Here is an 18,082-nt window from a genome sequence, read left to right as displayed (position 1 = left end):
AGCTGCACACATATCATCCCTCTCATCATCATGAGCCATGGTCCGTCCACTGCTGTGGATGAAGGCCTCCCCAGGCCACCGCCACCTCCCACCGTAATCATCCTCGTGAGCCTCTTAATTCCTGCTTGACCCTCGGGGCTGCGGTGCAAGCGCCGTGTGGCTGCTCAAATGGAGAGGCTTTTGCCAACGGCTTCATTGTGGCTCAAGGGGTTGGGCGAGTGCCTCCTAATCCAACTCCTTGAGTCCAGAGCTTCGCAAACTCCAGTCCTCGCGACCCACCACAGTCCAGCTTTCGAAGATAACCCATTGACCTCTGTCCACTCGGAAGCTTAGTGGCTGCAAGCAGCACATGCCGGATGATTGTGAAATACGTTCCACGTGACTTTGCAGAGCACCAATTCGTTTTTAATAAGCGCTCTCTCGCCGTTCGCTATTTAGTGACGGTGATGTCACCAAGGCGGTTGTGCCAGGCTAGGTGCACGTTGAGGCCACGGGGGGGTGACTGAGATGACTGGCAGATGCACCACCCGTGCTCCCCACGATGCCAACTGTTGGCACGTGGGACAAAGATGCTGTTAGCAAGCACCTATGAAAGCCATCACAGCACACGAGGAGGTGGGTGGCCTACACCACGCCAGACCGACTTTGTCTCCCTAGTGACGATGATTACACACCACACTAGGTACTCATATGAGGCCGAGTCAACCTCGGGGAGGCCCAGGACCGTTTCAGATAATCGTCACTGGTGTTGGCCATGAGCAGGAATCGAACTCCAGTCGCCGGGTTCGTAGCGCAGCATGCTAATCCCTACACTGCTGCTCCCCCCACACGTGGGACAAACATGTACCGTACACACGTACACAAGATGTCTACATTATTACGGGTCGACACACTCTCAGAGAGAGGATGAGCACAGAGACATCACATCGACTGTTACAGGACGTTTTTGGGGACCTGCGTAAGGCACGCTGCTGGACGTGCCAATGCCAGCGTGGTTTATACTAGCGAGGGAGTGTCAGGGGAGAGGAGACAGCACGCCCAGGAGGGCATCCACCGCGTAGAGACGGAGTGAGTAAACCATACTCTTTGGTTCTTTCGGTAAAGTCACGTAGGTAGAAAAATAAAATAAAACAAAAAATTACAAAATTATCCAGCAGTTCCACTGCTGGATAATGTTTTCCGCCTGAGGACGACCGCTGGTGTTGCGATCGAAACGTCGTTAAATATTATTTCTTTTCTTATTTTATTTCTACCTACGTGACTTTACCGAAAGAACCAAAGAGCATGGATCCCTGCAGTCACGAAAGCTTCAAATCAAGATTGAGTCAAGCATCTCGTGCGCAGGAGCTCTGTGGATGGCTGCGTCGCGAGGAACACACCATGACAGTAAACCATTCCCATTCGCGGGGGGGGGGGGGGGGATACGTTCCTTGAGGACGGAGCGAATAGTCAATCGGCGAATATTAATACTCAAAGCTCATGAGGAGAATCGCGTTTGGGGTCATACAGATTTATTATGTTTAAGCATATAAACTGTATGTATATAATAGTAGGTTTTTACCCTTTTAACTGGTACAAAACTGACACCTTTATTCAAGGCATCATGTTTGCAATGACCACAACACAAGTAGTCAAAAAAGCAAACAAAAAGAAGCAACTCTGATAAAGATGATAATATGCACTGTCCTTGAAGTTGATTGGCCCACACCCGAGACGGCTTTCTTTAGAGCCTAGTCCCCATTGGTGTAGGGCCAGATGACACCAGAAGGCGTACAACTCAAACACAGTGCAATATCAGAGTATTGAGAGCTCGGGGTAAGCATTTACACTATGAGATCTCTTTTACCAGTGGCAAAATATAATAGTAGGTTTTTACCCTTGATGCCTTGTATAAGGGTGTAAGTTTTTGTACCAGTTGAAAGGGTAAAAACCTATTACTATATTTTGCCACTGGTAAAGTTGGTCTCATAGTGTAAATGCTTACCCCGAGCTCTCAATACTCTGATATTGCACTGTGTTTGAGTTGTACGCCTTCTGGTGTCATCTGGCCCTACACCAATGGGGACTAGGCTCTAAAGAAAGCCGTCTCGGGTGTGGGCCAATCAACTTCAAGGACAGTGCATATTATCATCTTTATCAGAGTTGCTTCTTTTTGTTTGCTTTTTTGACTACTTGTGTTGTGGTCATTGCAAACATGATGCCTTGAATAAAGGTGTCAGTTTTGTACCAGTTAAAAGGGTAAAAACCTACTATTATATTTTGCCACTGGTAAAAGAGATCTCATAGTGTAAATGCTTACCCCGAGCTCTCAATACTCTGATATTGCACTGTGTTTGAGTTGTACGCCTTCTGGTGTCATCTGGCCCTACACCAATGGGGACTAGGCTCTAAAGAAAGCCGTCTCGGGTGTGGGCCAATCAACTTCAAGGACAGTGCATATTATCATCTTTATCAGAGTTGCTTCTTTTTGTTTGCTTTTTTGACTACTTGTGTTGTGGTCATTGCAAACATGATGCCTTGAATAAAGGTGTCAGTTTTGTACCAGTTAAAAGGGTAAAAACCTACTATTATATTTTGCCACTGGTAAAAGAGATCTCATAGTGTAAATGCTTACCCCGAGCTCTCAATACTCTGATATTGCACTGTGTTTGAGTTGTACGCCTTCTGGTGTCATCTGGCCCTACACCAATGGGGACTAGGCTCTAAAGAAAGCCGTCTCGGGTGTGGGCCAATCAACTTCAAGGACAGTGCATATTATCATCTTTATCAGAGTTGCTTCTTTTTGTTTGCTTTTTTGACTACTTGTGTTGTGGTCATTGCAAACATGATGCCTTGAATAAAGGTGTCAGTTTTGTACCAGTTAAAAGGGTAAAAACCTACTATTATATTTTGCCACTGGTAAAAGAGATCTCATAGTGTAAATGCTTACCCCGAGCTCTCAATACTCTGATATTGCACTGTGTTTGAGTTGTACGCCTTCTGGTGTCATCTGGCCCTACACCAATGGGGACTAGGCTCTAAAGAAAGCCGTCTCGGGTGTGGGCCAATCAACTTCAAGGACAGTGCATATTATCATCTTTATCAGAGTTGCTTCTTTTTGTTTGCTTTTTTGACTACTTGTGTTGTGGTCATTGCAAACATGATGCCTTGAATAAAGGTGTCAGTTTTGTACCAGTTAAAAGGGTAAAAACCTACTATTATATTTTGCCACTGGTAAAAGAGATCTCATAGTGTAAATGCTTACCCCGAGCTCTCAATACTCTGATATTGCACTGTGTTTGAGTTGTACGCCTTCTGGTGTCATCTGGCCCTACACCAATGGGGACTAGGCTCTAAAGAAAGCCGTCTCGGGTGTGGGCCAATCAACTTCAAGGACAGTGCATATTATCATCTTTATCAGAGTTGCTTCTTTTTGTTTGCTTTTTTGACTACTTGTGTTGTGGTCATTGCAAACATGATGCCTTGAATAAAGGTGTCAGTTTTGTACCAGTTAAAAGGGTAAAAACCTACTATTATATTTTGCCACTGGTAAAAGAGATCTCATAGTGTAAATGCTTACCCCGAGCTCTCAATACTCTGATATTGCACTGTGTTTGAGTTGTACGCCTTCTGGTGTCATCTGGCCCTACACCAATGGGGACTAGGCTCTAAAGAAAGCCGTCTCGGGTGTGGGCCAATCAACTTCAAGGACAGTGCATATTATCATCTTTATCAGAGTTGCTTCTTTTTGTTTGCTTTTTTGACTACTTGTGTTGTGGTCATTGCAAACATGATGCCTTGAATAAAGGTGTCAGTTTTGTACCAGTTAAAAGGGTAAAAACCTACTATTATATTTTGCCACTGGTAAAAGAGATCTCATAGTGTATGTATATATTAATCAATACATATGTTGTATAGTACTGTTATTTTACTTACCTTCATAAGGATGTCATAAACATATTCAAAAGTGAAAATGTCAATTAATAGATAAATAAATATTACATGGTGTTATTTAAACTTATCTGTAATAATGCAACTCTTTCTTCTTGCTTGGGGGCTATGGGTAACGGTAACACAGTACACCATTCCAGAAAATGTATAATTAAAGTTAATTTGTCGCAAATACGCAAAACCTTGATTGTAAAACCCACGAACGTTAAGGGTTTATGTATCGCATTTTGTTCTTTTCTGGTGTAAGATGATGGTGTTGCCAAGAGAACTATCCATCAACATGTATAAAGTTTCATATTTTACTTCCGATTGTTTGGTTCCGGAAACCAAACGGGCATGGAGAGAAGGTCAAGGTTTTCCCTTCGCTTTATGCCGATTTGGTTTGTACGATTTCACGCTATATATGCGGCCTAACTATTTATACCCAAAATTCGCTATATGCGGTTTGAATTCACTCTACATGTGGCTATGCGGTCGGACTTGGGACAACGTTGTGTGTATACTCTGCGTACTGTGTGTGTACTGTGTGTGTACTGTGTGTGTACTGTGTGTATACTCTGTGTACTGTGTGTGTACTGTGTGTACACTCTGTGTACTGTGTGTGTACTGTGTGTGTACTGTGTGTACTGTGTGTATATTCTGTGTACTGTGTGTGTACTATGTGTGTACTATGTGTGTACTGTGTATGTACACTCTGTGTACTGTGTGTGCTGTACGCGCTTATCGGTAGGCAGCTGTCTCCTCGTGCAATTTAGCTTTGTCGCACCCATTTTTTCGGAAAACATCTACTACTACTACCGTGTAGAGTGAGGAGAAACCTGTATATTAAAGTTTTACGAAAATTGTAATGGCAGTAAGTGTTGCTATTAATGCGACGCGATTACCCCACGCACTTTGTTGGCAAGATTACGGCCGGACGCCACATCTCCGTTGAACACAAACTAGAGCCACCTTGCAGCTCAAGGCGATTTCCCTAGGGCAGCGGTTTCCCAACCTGGGGTCCCGCAGACCCCTGGTGGAACTAGTCATCCCTCACCAGGGAAATGTACAATTTCAATTAACTACTCGTAGCATGTGGTGGTTCGCAAAAATTTGGGAGGTTGAAAAGGGGTCCGCACACTAAAAACAACTCTATTATTTTTAATCTCTAGCAGGTAAGGCCCACTGAGCTATTTAGCTCTTTTTCAGAAGCGACCTGGCCACAAATGATAGCTCAACAAAGTGGCTGATACGTGGAAATTCATAGCAGCCAAATACACAATGTTTCTAAACGTGGAGGGAAAAACTGGACGACCGGGAGAAAAATCCACGCGACCACGGGGAGAGAGACATGCAAACTCCAAATATACAAGTGTTAGGGTCGAAATTGAACCCACGATCTCCTGCATACCAGGTGAGGTAATTAACATCTCGCCAGCACGGCGCCCTTCTCGCCATCGTGAAAAGGTTGGGAACGACCTCTCCACGGCACTGTAAATAACTAAGCACATGCAGTGGTGGGTGAGCATTTCCGCGTTGTTTCGTTTCCAACGACATGAACTCGACGGTGATGTCAGTTCGATAGCCAATAACCACTGGCACTAGCGGCGAGTGACATCCCAACTGGTCCTTGATGTCCCCCCACTTCCACGGCACATGATTCGCCATGCTGGTCCAACAACCCCCATCACCCACACAGCGTGGGGAGGCCTTCACCCAGCAGTGGGTTTACAAAACGCTGCAAATTATTTTAGTTTGTAATAATTATCATTTCATGTTCATTGCGCACACGCACACACGCATTTGCTGCATGTGCAGCACATAGCATGATCACACAAACACCGCAAACACGATCGATACATGCAGCCCTCAAAATGGTAGGTTGAACAAAATCTAAACCTTGACTTAAAGCTTTCGTGACTGCAGGAATTCATACTCTTTGGGTCTTTCGGTAAAGTCACGTGACTTTACCGAAAGACCCAAAGAGTAAAAATCAAAACTTCAACATACTGGGAACAACCACCAACTCTCAAACTCTGTCGTGAAGATTTTAAATTACCCAAAGCGCGCAGAGCGCTAGAAAAAGTGAAGGACAGACTTTAATGCACTTAGCTAAATGGCAACCCCCTCACCCCGGCCGCCTTGCACACGAGCCACTGCAATAACCTTGCCTACCCCACAGGACGGCTTGGCCACCGCAGTGTGCCCCTACTGTGGCCGCTTTGGGGAATGTCCCACGCACGTGCTATTTACCGCTCGCAGCTGGGCAACAACTTCTCCAGCGAGACTACAGCTGCTGCTGCTGCTGCTTGTTCACGAAGCCTGGAACAAAGACAAACACACAAACACGAGCGTTCTGTTAACTTAGCCACAAGTATCAGCACGGCATAGCTCTTCCGTGTACCCAAAGCGACACTGGGCATACGCAGCAAATGGCCACTTCTGTGACATCAGCCTCGCTGAAAAGCACAGGTTAGGTTAATAATACACTTGACTTTTAAACCCCAATCATAAGAGACAGATAACGGCACTCCTTATCTATAGCTAGGCAGTCAATCAATAATCAGCTCCCCAAACGTTCCGTCAACACTGCTTACCGCAAAATGTATTTTGAACTTGCGGAGAGTTCTTATTTTATTTCATCCTTCCACCGCTGCGCTGCAATTCCAAAAAAATAAAGAAGCAAAAAATCGCTCTCCTGGGCACGTACGATGCAGCACTTATTACCGACCTGCGGAGTGTTTGCGCCGCCGTGGCAAGTTTGCGGTGGAGCGGGCGAGGCGCGCAACACGGATTGAGATGCGTCCCGTCCGCTCGCTCGAGTTCCCTTGCCGGCTCTCGGGTTAACGAGCACTCACGTCGCACGCTAACACGCCCCCGCCCCTCCCCTCTTGAGAGACATACACGCGGCTGCGCTAGCTCCACTCGCTCGCAGATGAGAGGGGCACGGCTCGGGGATGGGACGGCGGTCGTTCTATTCCGTGCCCCCCATTGCGCAGGAAGTGTGTAATTATGGCACGTCTCTTTTGGTAAACATTTGGCCCGAGGACGGTGTGGCGCGTCTTGCAGTGTCGTGTCACGAAAGCCAGCGGTCTGGCCACCGATTGTGACAATGTTCGCAGCATACCGAGGCAGGATAACACTTTTATTTATTTTTTGGGAGCGATTTGAGATGTTACAAAACTTGTTTAACAAGCGTGGTGCCCCCCACCCCCCGCTCCGATTTGGAAATTTTAACAATTGTAATTTACGTTTCGTGACACACTTGGTGAGCAGCAGAGGGCAGTGCAGTAAAATCCATTGCTGTGATAAACTTCTATGCTCCCACCTCTACATCCGCCACCTTGTTCACCCAGCAATTGCTAGACGTGGTGCAGTACAATCCAATAACACCCACGAGCCCGCACGGTGTGTGGAGGTGATCATCCAGCAGTAGATTCAAAGAAGGGCTGCTTGTACATGTACAAGAGGCACGAGTGTGTATGCCTCTAGGATTTCCCGATTACCTGCACTTTGCCTGTTACAGTGCACAGAAATGGTATTAAGTGACAAAAACAGAGCAAACAAACAGGTGCCTCATCATATCATACACCCAGTCTGGTTGTACTACTGATTACGTTACGTAACACAAACAGGGCTTAGTAATAAACATTTTAATACCCTTTCCGCAAAACAGAAGACAATGCTGAGAAGCATTATTCTACGTCAATCAGCATGCAGGGATGTACATCACACTCCAGTTTTGCTTTAACGTCTTAATCCAAACTTCCGTACAATTGAAATCGTTCATTTTATCAGCAAAAGAAGCCACGCCGGGTCTCTCTGGTCTCGCTTTCAGTTCACGAAAAGTGCTTAGGCATGTGGGTGGGAAACTGGCATGGGGGGGCGGGGACACTCAAACCAACTCCCCACGCCCTGCTTACTACTGCCCAGGTATTACAAACACACTCCCCACGCCCTGCTTACTACTGCCCAGGTATTACAAACACACTCCCCACGCCCTGCTTACTACTGCCCAGGTATTACAAACACACTCCCCACGCCCTGCTTACTACTGCCCAGGTATTACAAACACACTCCCCACGCCCTGCTTACTACTGCCCAGGTATTACAAACACACTCCCCACGCCCTGCTTACTACTGCCCAGGTATTACAAACACGCACCCCACGCCCTGCTTACTACTGCCCAGGTATTACAAACACGCACCCCCACGCCCTGCTTACTACTGCCCAGGTATTACAAACACGCACCCCCACGCCCTCCTTACTACTGCCCAGGTATTACAAACACGCACCCCCACACCCTGCTTACTACTGCCCAGGTATTACAAACACGCACCCCCACACCCTGCTTACTACTGCCCAGGTATTACAAACACGCACCCCACGCCCTGCTTACTACTGCCCAGGTATTACAAACACGCACCCCCACGCCCTGCTTACTACGGCCGATGTAGCAACAGCAGCGCTGTGCTAGTTCGTAAATTCGCAGAGCCCTCACATAATAAAAGCACTGATAATTGCGCACACTTGAGCCAACTTACACACGGAGCTTCGGTTCACATTTTCCCAGGCTTCGAGGGGTCCTTTACCATTGTTCACCACCCGTGACTTTTCAAGAGCCTAAGCACCTACCCTGGCCCATCAATGGATTCATTCCGATCAATACCATTATGGGAGGCTTTCAGCAACGCATGCAGGCGGGGATGCCCGAGGCCCTTCACGCATGTACCACCTTGTCTCTCTCTCAACGAGGGCGCCCTTCAATCAAACCACTTAAATCCAGTTTTGTGCATCTTCTTGTGTCTCTGCCTCTGTGTGCAAGTACATGGCCTTAGGAGATCATCCTGCCCCTGACAATCGTACAGTAACGTACTCTATACTGTACAGGAAACATTTGTCTTTGTTTTTTGGTGGTGCAGTGGTTTGCACACTGCACGATGAACCCTGTGACCCGCGTTAATTTCCTGACCACGGCTAACATCGGTAAAATTTGGTATTACAACTTGTCCTAAAGCGTGGAATCAAATTCGGGTCGCCGGGTTCGTAGCGCAGTGTGCTAACCACCATCAAAATACCCACACGTGCACACGTAAAGGACCAGCTCTTCTAACCCGCAATGCCGGTAAGCTGGCTGCCACTTCACCCACAATGACTAATTCATGCGCGCCAATGCATCAGCATTTACGGGCGCATTGTAAAGTCCGGCCCGGGAGCATCGTCAGTGGATCTGGAGCCACCGTCGCTGTTTGCGGGCACCTGCCAGGCTCGGGCGGCACACCCTGCGCTATTTCAAGTGTCGGCAAAAACACGCAAATCGCTGCCACGCCTTAGTTGCGGAGAGCCTCACCGATCACCATCATTCAGGGTAGCCGAGCAAAACAGAACGGCACATTTTAGAAAACAAAGTATAGTTAGTGCACTGCGTTCCTGAGCTTTCATGATAATAATCATTATATTAAGTCAGGCGGGTCAAGAGAGACTGCGATTCTGACTTCCTGGATTATTACTGTGACCTACTGGATCCTGTCCTGACGAGGCTTGACACAGTTTCAGACTCTAGATCGTATCTAATTGCGTAATTTGGTTGTGAGAATTGTTCGTCAACTTAGCGGTGAGCTATGTGAAACAATAATAATTACCGGAGCTCTAAAACGCTTGTACATCGCGTAACGATTTACTCTATTTGACTGTGTTGGGTGGTGGAGGGTTCTTAAAGACAAGGATTTGGTCAGATCGTGACATGGCCTAACCCAAAAAAATCTATTATTACTCATAATATTAGCTGTGAAAACCTGCGTGTAAAAACTTTTTCAGGAGGGTTATACTAGATTTTCTAAATCGGGGGGCGATTGCGATTATTGCGATACTTTCCTATTAATTAAAATGCAAATAATCTTTCAAATTTGGCAAATTTGGACCATGACATCGTGCAGGGATCTTGAAAAGTCCAAAGTAAAGCGTGTGGCGCGTTGTACTTTTGTTTTTTGGGTGAATACACAAGCAGCAATGATGAGGGGAGCGGCCATAGGCTCAACAAAGGCGGACGTGTATTTATCCACGGGCTATTCCATGAAGCACCATTCAACATTTTGCACGATCACCTTCTACTACCAACACAGCGAAAGTGACATGCTCTTCACGCTCACCCAGCCCGTTAAAGTACAACCAACAATGGCAATAAAACTGTTCAATTTGCGCTGATTAACATGCTGACAGTAACAGCGACATCTCAGAAAATAAGTCTCATATCGAAAGGTAAACACTAAGCATGCAAGGATATCTCAACCCCAGTATCATAAGCGATTTTATGAATTGTTAAGATTCATGGTTACAATTGAATTCAGTTAATGATTGGTCTCGTTTTATCCATCTCGTTTGTTATTGTTTGCACAGTCCTATTTGCTCCATTCACCAAAAATTGTATTTGCACAAAACGAAAATGAATAAATTATCACGCACAACATCTCGATTTTATCCATAACTACATGCATGCTTGTGGTCTTCTGGATTAAGCTGCGTGCTGAGAATATCTTTTCAACTCCTGAAGATGCCCGCAGTAATTGTTGTGTGGCAAAAGGTTGAGAGAAAAAATTATCGACACAGGGCGCCAACCCGGACGAGCACGATTGAATTACGGGCTGCACAAAAACCCTCCGTGCCGAATCGATGCATCGTTACATGCCGAGCAAGTACGTCTCTTGCAATTCCAGAACTTGCTACCAATCCTTGGACTCCCTTGCACAAGGATATCGATGTCAATATTGTACACACCAGGTATATCGCATTTATATTACCTGTAATGTATTTTATAAATATGTCATTTTATTTATAAAGGAATATTCAGGACAAAGGCCTCACCGAGAAGTTAATAGGATCATAATAGGTAATTTAAATTGAATAGCTACACATTTTAACTATTTAACTAAAATTCCACCCAAAAATGTTGCCTTTGTTTACAATGTAGTTATTTCTTAACATCAAGCTCAATGTTTTCTTTCTACTGATGCAGGACTACTTTTATCGAACTTTAATTTGCAATTCATGTTTTGCAATTCACATCACATAGTGCATTCTCATTGCCAGGTATTCCTAAAGGATGCATTTAGTGTTTCTGAGAGACCTCTTCTGTGTTATTCGTATCCACAGATAAAATAAATAATGGGATGAAATTGCCATCACTTCCAGGTCACTCCTCTTATCTGTAAAAAAACATTTGAATTGAAAAAAAACATCTACCCTAGGTTAAATGCATTTTTGGGGATCAATTGGGGCCACAAGTAGGATTTAAAGGAAATAGGGTCCTCAGATAAGAGCAGTTTGATTACATGGTATTTTGGAAATGTAGCCTGAATTATGTGATCCTTTGCTCAGGAGCCCTAGAGTTTGTGTAGGTGACCGTAGCGAACATGAAATCCATCATGAACACCGATGTGCAAATATAACTATGGCAGCTGCCAATGGTAACTACTGTCCACTCGAACTCATAGAAAGGATACATTCTCATCATCTGACTATTTCTGCACAATCAAGGACAAAGATCCCCACAGAGCCTAATAGACTATTGAGCCAAGTGATTCGAGTGAGCACATTAACAGCCGACGCAACACACGCAAGGGGAAGGTGTGGTCAGAAGAAGACCCGGCCACCTTTGTCTCCGCAATGCTGATGTATTACACACCGCAGTAGGTACTCATTTAAAGCAGTCAATTTAAGGGAGGACTAACGACATAATGGAATAACGCAACGGTTGTACAATATGCAACGATCATGAATGTATAAATGTGTCTGGGTCCAATGAACTTGATACAGGAATTGCAGCAAGTCAGATTATCGGAATCAAAATAAACTACAGACTATTCCTGATGTATCACTTTAATCCACGCATGTAGTGCAACGTAGCTGAAAACTATTTACAGCCTCAGCATGATATCTGCACGAGTCACACTATCATCTATGGTAATTTGGCGGCATGTGTAACATGTGCACAACCATATCTTCGACGGGAAAGCCTGTCGACTGAAACTCTCCACCTGCATTCATACCAACTATTCAAATTACAGCCACTTACATTCGTTTCATCCACAGTGCGGGAAGTGGAAAAACTGTGATGGCAGCCCAATAGAAGAGGACGGGGGGAAAATAGATTATCACATGGCCATCTCTAAGCACATGCGGTATTGGATAAATGAAACATGCCTACAGACGGCATTCAACGATATGTGCTTATAGAATTGGTGAGTGGAAATTGGAAAGCCTGGACAAGACGTAGAAGGGTTGTTATGGTTTGGGGCACCGGGCTCAGATGCCCGCAGGGGAAATGATCGCCTGGCCTCCCAAGGTTAGAAGGCAGCGAGATTTCCTGCAGCTTCACCCGACCCCTTGGAGACATTACGTCAAGATAGAAATTTTACCAATATCCTCCTTTATTTATTCACGTGAGGGCCTGGTGAAATGTATGATCTCTTCTGTAAAGGAGACCTTGGTAGCCAGTAGATTACACATGCAAAGTGATCTGTGTGTAAAGCACTGTACAGGCGCCGTACAGAATTGGACTTTGAGATATGGCTACGACACAGCATGGCTAACGCCTGATAATTACGATGGAGAATTAGGGCCACAAATGACACCGCCTGCAGCACGCCCGTGACAAAACCAAATCCGTCAAAGGCATCTCCTCCACTGCAGTTGAGAACCGCGGTCCTGGGCTGTGCTGCAAGCTTCCATTAGCCAGGCCATGTCGACATTGCCCACGGGGTGACCATGTGGTGAGTGTGCCTCGCTTTGAAAGCGTAAAAGCCCCCCCCCCCCCCCCATTGCAGTAATTCGTTCTGACTCTGCATTTAATAGAGGCCCTTTCACACGTACACACACACACGATTCACACTCAACAAAAGTGAGGCCTTATCTCGTTCTTTTCACTCCGTCGGAAACGTCGACACCGCTGGGATCTCTGTCGGGATTGAATGTATACGTGATCCATCACAGATTTATTATGCAGGGCTGGCTTCAAGGTGATACAGCAGATGTTGCCTTTCTGGCTGTTAAAAGGTGCAGTGTCAACGAATGAACAAAAAATATTGCCGCCTGCCATCCAATAGTTGATGATGGTGATTGCAGCTGTATATGTGGCCGTGTATTGTGTACAAGGTCACATATACGGAGGGAGTGGTGGTGTAGCGGTTAGCGCACTGCGCTACGAATCCGACGACCACAGTTCAATTCACGGCCAACACCAGTGACGATTATCTGTACCGGTCCTGGGCCTCCCCTAGTACCTGGTGTGGTGTGTAAACATCGCGACTAAGGAGACAAAGGCGGCTGGGTGTGACACTGGCCACCCACCCCCTCGTGTGCCGTGCCGGCATTAATAGGTGCTCGCTGACAGAACTTGCCTCAACAGTCTGTTAGGCTATATGGGGGATCTTTGTGTATAGTCTATACACACACGGCCCTTGCGTAAATGCACTGCTGGATGAGGGCCTCCCCAAGCTGTGAGGGTCATGGGGATTACCTGACCGTACTTCACCACGCCGGCCAGCCCAGGTTGGTAATGGCAGGGAACATGGACATGGGGGCATAGTTCAGTAAAACAATGCATTCTGCCGCACTGCCCTCTGCTTCTCACAACATACACCGCACAGCAGCCAATGTTACCATCCACAAGCGCTATCCAGGCTGGTACCTGCTTAGCTTCCGAGATTCGACCAGGTCGGGCCCGTCCCAGGCGATGCGGCAAGAGGTGTGACCGCCACGGCAAGTAGTAAGACGAGGGGTGCAGCAATTGAACCTTTGGAATGTGTGGCATCCCAAGGCTCTTTAGTTGCGTGCTAACCTACATTCTCTGGAGGGGCTTTTTTTGTTGACCAAAATGCAGCGGTGACAAGGCAACACGTGATTCAATCTGACTTCCTGCATTAGGGCACGAGAGGAATTCAGACATTCAAACCAACGTCAGGACATGGACACGCAAGGCATGACCGCCACTCCACTGTTAGCATGAGTCACCCATGCCTCCTCACCCCTGCAAATGCTAGGAATAAGAATGTTATTTCCCCACAAGCCAAGAGAAAGAGCCTTGACGTAATCGCTCATAGTCCAACGTCATATATTTGTGATACGCACTGTCTGTGGCAGTGGTTCTTAATCTTTACTACTGCAGCCTGGCACCCAATTTGGTTCTCAATTGTAACAATTATATATGTTAACAAATACATAGGTTTGATGACACAATGTAGTTTGTACTTAGGTGTCCGTGCTTGATTGTTTTTTCGATGATTTACCTTCTAAAAAAAATCTGCTCATGTCAAGAACCACCGTGTCTATTGGGTGCTTCTGAGCACGCCGGTTCGATCTCCAGGAGCGGAAGTTAAAACAATGGATACGTTTCCTCAATCCACCCACCTCTCTTCATCCAGCAGCGGTGAAAGGGTTACTCTACAGAAAGTCGTTTTGGGCAAATCGCGTCTAGTAGGGTAAAACGTGGGCCCCAGGACGACCCAGTACGTGGCTACTGGGTTGTGGGTCATGGGTCATCATGGTGGTGAGATGTTAACTACCTCGCCCGGCATACAGGCCATGGGTTTGATCCAGACCCAGACGTCTGTTGTATATTTGGAGTTTTCGGGGGTGTCTGTGTCTCCCCATGGTCCCGTGGAATTTTTTGTCCAGGTCCTCTGGTTTATTTAGAATCAACATCACGCGTTTAGAGTATTTTGTTACTGCTATAAATGTCCACACGATCAGCGCACTTTGTTGAACGATCATGCGACAGCCAGGTCGCTTCTACACGCGATCTGCCCAGTGGGGCCTAAAACCAATCAAATAAACAACATAGTTTAGTTGTCATACCTATAATCCTTGCCAGCAAATATACTATTGCCTACAAAACTGTCTATTATTGTTATTATCATCTGTACAATATATATTTTTAAAAATATACTGTGCTCAACGTAAGCGTGCAAAGAAGTGTGGAAGAAGATGCAAGTTTGGAATGACATTGAGAGGGGCCCCATGACCCTCTGGATTCCAGAGGGTCGTGGGGGTGCAGGTGAACGACCAACGTCGTGCACAGGGTCGTGGGGGGTGGCAGGTGAACGACCAACATCATCCACAGGGTCGTGGGGTAGCAGGTGAACGACCAACGTCGTGCACAGGGTCGTGGGGGTGGCAGGTGAACGACCAACGTCGTGCACAGGGTCGTGGGGGTGGCAGGTGAACGACCAACATCATCCACAGGGTCGTGGGGTGGCAGGTGAACGACCAACATCGTGCACAGGGTCGTGGGGGTGGCAGGTGAACGACCAACGTCGTGCACAGGGTCGTGGGGGTGGCAGGTGAACGACCAACATCATCCACAGGGTCGTGGGGTGGCAGGTGAACGACCAACATCGTGAACAGGGTCGTGGGGATGCAGGTGAACGACCAATGTCGTCCACAGGGTCGTGGGGATGCAGGTGAACGACCAACGTCGTCCACGGGGTCGTGGGGGTGGCAGGTGAACGACCAACATCATCCACAGGGTCGTGGGGGTGGCAGGTGAACGACCAACGTCGTGCACAGGGTCGTGGGGTGGCAGGTGAACGACCAACATCATCCACAGGGTCGTGGGGTGGCAGGTGAACGACCAACATCGTGCACAGGGTCGTGGGGGTGGCAGGTGAACGATCAACGTCATCCACAGGGTCGTGGGGGTGGCAGGTGAACGACCAACATCATCCACAGGGTCGTGGGGGTGGCAGGTGAACGACCAACATCATCCACAGGGTCGTGGGGTGGCAGGTGAACGACCAACATCGTGCACAGGGTCGTGGGGGTGGCAGGTGAACGACCAACGTCGTGCACAGGGTCGTGGGGTGGCAGGTGAACGACCAACATCATCCACAGGGTCGTGGGGGTGGCAGGTGAACGACCAACATCATCCACAGGGTCGTGGGGGTGGCAGGTGAACGACCAACATCATCCACAGGGTCGTGGGGGTGGCAGGTGAACGACCAACATCGTCCAAGACCGCTGAGAAGAGTCGGTGGCACTTCGGGGCCAAGTCACCGTCCACGGCTCAGACTCAACGACGTCCGACGAGGGAGATGGAGCGATGGAATCAGTTCCAGATTGTTTACCTTCTGAATATCGTCGCCTTCATCCCAGCAGTGGATTGACCATGGCTGCTGATGATGATGATGACGATGTTACTACATATGAGCATCAGTCCATATTCGACGATTGCCAATTACTAAGAGACATCTCAGAGCACTAACAATGCAGTGGCACTGTGATTGTCTTAATCATAGTACATTATTAGCGAAGCTTATTCACATTATCCGTGTTAGACGTTGTAAGCAGCAACACAGTAACGCGTACACAACACTACACCCTACACAAACATAACGTGTGTACAACAATATGTACACACAGTACACACACACGAGGACTATTGCATATCCGATTGGAGGCAATTCACAACAGCGACATTGCAATCTGTGCCAAGCATCAAATGTTACACAACAACCTTACAATTCTCACATCCTAACTTGTGATATCAGCTATGTACGCTGGTACAGTACACACTATAAGTCCATACACTATAGTATATCATACGGTGGTACAGTACACACTGTAAGTCTATACACTATAGTATATCATACGGTGGTACAGTACACACTGTACGTCTATACATTACAGTATATCATACGCTGGTACAGTACACACTGTAAGTCTATACATTACAGTATATCATACGGTGGTACAGTACACACTGTAAGTCTATACATTACAGTATATCATACGCTGGTACAGTACACACTATAAGTCTATACATTACAGTATATCATACGCTGGTACAGTACACACTGTAAGTCCATACATACCACATCACACACACGCACTGTAGTCGTAATATCGCCATCAGCCTGTCACGGCGGTAGAAGTGGCAGGCAAGATCCTCCATCCACTGCTGGATGGAGGCCCTCCGCGAGCCATCAACCCTCTCACCACTTGTGACCACCAACACCAACAACAACCATAACCACCACCAAACACCACCACCAACAACAACCACCACCAAACACAACCAACACCACCACCACCAACAACCACCAACAACAACCACAACCACCACCAAACACCACCACCAACAACAACCACCACCACCAAACACAACCAACACCACCACCACCAACAACCACCAACACCAACAATCACCACCACCACCACCAACAACAACAACCACCAAACACCACCACCAACAACAACACCACCACCAACAACAACAACCACCAACCACCACCACCAAACACCACCAACAACAACACCACCAACAACAACCACCACCAACAACCACCACCAACAACAACCACCACCACCAAACACCAACACCACCACCAACAACAACCACCAACACCACCACCAACAACCACCACTAAACACCACCACCAACAACACCACCACCAAACACTACGGGACTAGCGCAGACGAACACGCGCCACACACTCAACATTTACCCCTTTTCACGCGATAATCAGCCGTGTCCCAGCCACGTAGAATGGCAGGGACCATCGCTCCGTGTGTGGTGGTGGTGGTGGCCGTCGTCAACACCACGAACAACAACAGCAGCAGCTGACCGGCAAGTTGGTCACCTTCCCACGGAGAGGCCCTCACCTTGAAGACGGCGGTGGTCGGCGTCGCACGGGGAGGGGGGGCACCTTCTTGTATCACGATTTTATTTATTTCATTTATCAATTCTCTCTCTTTCACATCCGTGTGGCTTGGTTCGGTGGGGGGTGGCCGGTACAGTGTAAGCTCACAACAAGCCTGCACACACACACTGCCACCACCACCACCATCATCGCCACCTTCAAAGATAAAGATCTCCCGCTATCGCCTTTAACAATTGGGGCAAAGTGCTGTCGGAGAGCGCCTTCGTCTCCCCCAGTGGCGCTGTGTCACTACACGCCGCTACACCAGGTTACTCATTTGAGGCTGAGTCGATCTAGTGGAGGCCCAGGGCCCGGTTCGATAATCGTCGCCGGCGTTGGACGTGAGCCGGAATCGAAATCGGGTGGCCGGGTTCGTAGCGCGGCGCGCTGACCGCTTCAATTCTACCTCCACAACCACCACCACCTCCTCCACCTCCACCACCACCTCCACCACCACCAGCAGCGACACGAATCATCC

At 47.4% G+C, this 18,082-nt stretch overlaps 1 protein-coding gene across 8 annotated transcripts in view; it reads right to left on the bottom strand.

Annotated features, from left to right (window-relative positions):
- The window catches only part of LOC144720725 (uncharacterized), a 55,328-nt gene extending 37,246 nt beyond the window's left edge, over nucleotides 1–18,082 (bottom strand). For 2 of the 8 annotated variants that reach the window (XM_078597716.1, XM_078597719.1), the window contains exons 1-2: nucleotides 17,410–18,075; nucleotides 6,163–6,231 (exon numbers count right to left, since the gene is read on the bottom strand). The gene's annotated coding sequence lies outside the window, so the exon portion shown is untranslated. Of the gene's footprint in view, nucleotides 1–6,162; nucleotides 6,232–6,506; nucleotides 12,707–17,409 lie in introns of those variants that run through there. The other 6 variants (XM_078597718.1, XM_078597721.1, XM_078597715.1 and 3 more) reach the window with 5 other exon arrangements.

The sequence above is a fragment of the Lampetra planeri genome, chromosome 9 (genome assembly GCF_965212315.1).
Source record: "Lampetra planeri chromosome 9, kcLamPlan1.2.h2, whole genome shotgun sequence".
Classification (NCBI taxonomy): Eukaryota; Metazoa; Chordata; class Hyperoartia; order Petromyzontiformes; family Petromyzontidae; genus Lampetra; species Lampetra planeri.
This window is presented reverse-complemented; position numbering and strand designations above follow the sequence as displayed.